The 1,905-nt window shown below is 39.5% G+C and overlaps 1 long non-coding RNA gene across 1 annotated transcript in view; it reads right to left on the bottom strand.

The window, feature by feature from the left end:
- The window catches only part of LOC101857295, a 134,435-nt gene that overhangs the window by 119,367 nt on the left and 13,163 nt on the right, over positions 1-1,905 (bottom strand). The window lies entirely within an intron of this gene.

Here is a 1,905-nt window from a genome sequence, read left to right as displayed (position 1 = left end):
AGAGAGAGAGAGAGAGAGAGAGAGAGATAAACACATACATATACATACACCCTCAGATACACACACACAGATTATTACATAAACAATACACCCACAGACATATACACACAAACATACACAACAACCACAAACATTTATTCGCCATTTTTGCACCAGGAAAGTAAAGAAGTTCCCAGGACTTTGATGACCCGGTTTGGATTTTTTTTTAAATTTCGTTAAATGTAAACGTCACGATTTATCAGCTTCAGTTCACTTATCCTAAAGGCTTTTCTACAGTCTTACTTTTTATAACATATTACGACGTCATGTTTTGTCTGCTTTGCTTGAATAAACACGTACTCATTTAAAATTAAAAATGATTTTTAAAGAAATAGATTTAGTGAAAGTTTTATGGCAACTGCAACACAAAAAAGCTACACAAGTGCAGAAAATTAAAGATGCTTCTAAGGAGTAACCTTCAAAGCAAAGTGGGAGGAGAGATAAGGACGATAAATGTTTGATGAGAAAGAAGAAGGAAAAATAAGGACATTAAATGTTTGATGAGAAAGAAGGGGCAAGCCACACCAGAGCATCAGGCTACCCGTCACAGACACATACTCGTGCACTCAGATACATAACGCACACTTACACGTACGTATTCAAATGACGATAAGAGTATATTCAACAACCACGGCAGAAATAAATAGCTATGTTTCTAGAAACAAGCAACAACAACAACAACAACAGCAACACTATCCACAACAGCAACCAACAACAGGTACAGCTTGTAATTGCGAGGATAACAGGCTTAGAGGAAATGTCAACAGCACTTACAAAAACAACAATAATGATAATACAATAACAACAACTATGGTTTAAAGAATAATAATAATACGGACAACGATGATAATGGCAAGTATGATACCTGTCATAGCCCCTTTTCTCTGCTCTCAACTAATATCTCCAACCCCCACCCCTTCGCTCCTCCCTTCCACACACAAACACGCACACACACAAACACACACAGACATACACACATACACACACACAAACCCACACGCGCACGCGCGCGCACACGAATAATACTACTTATGTCCTCGAACCCTCTGCACAAAACTGAAGACTTCAATTGAACCTAGTTCTCCCTGCACCACTCACCCACATGCCAGCACAAGCATAGCACAAGCTCATAACTCTTTTCCTTGGCGCAGCAGCTTTTTGGGAATTTCCCGAGATTCAGGTAGGCGCGCCGGAAGCTCAGATAATATTACTTGGCTGTGGTGAGTGTGCCCTTGTTTGACAGGCTAGACAAGACGAGTTCTTCAGCGATGGTAGTTTGATGATTTTTTTTTCTAGAGATTGTAATCTAGTATACTATAATACACGTAATATTCGAGATGAACGTTAAATTTGGGGATTCTGCGTCCAACATCACCGTGTAAAGGAATACTGTCCTCAACCCCCTCCCTCCCATCTCCCACGTAAGCCTCCTCATCCCCCTTGATACCCATAAAGGCAAAAGAACACAAAGACAGTATAAACAACAAATACAAAAAGAACAACAACAAAAACAACAACAAGAACAATAACAAATACTGCAACAAAAACTATAATAAATCAATTAGGAGTAGCAGTGGCAAAAAATGAGCAGAATTTACAGACTGGGAAAAAATCACATCAAAACAGAAACAAATAGAGCGTTATGTCAGAGAAACAAAGAGGCTAAGAAAGACAGAGACAAAAAGGCATGCTGAGACAGAGACAGAGTGAAAGGTGCACAAGTACAAAGCCTTAATTACACAAACACACACACACACACACAAACACACACACACACACACACACATCACACAAAAAGCACACACACGTGCCCAGAGAAAGAGAGATAGATAGATAGAGAGAGAGAGGAAAGAGAGAGAGAGAGAG

This window comes from Aplysia californica, unplaced genomic scaffold (assembly GCF_000002075.1).
Source record: "Aplysia californica isolate F4 #8 unplaced genomic scaffold, AplCal3.0 scaffold00005, whole genome shotgun sequence".
NCBI classification, from domain to species: Eukaryota; Metazoa; Mollusca; class Gastropoda; order Aplysiida; family Aplysiidae; genus Aplysia; species Aplysia californica.
The sequence above is the reverse complement of the archived record's forward strand: the minus strand, read 5'-3'. Positions and strand labels throughout refer to the sequence as shown.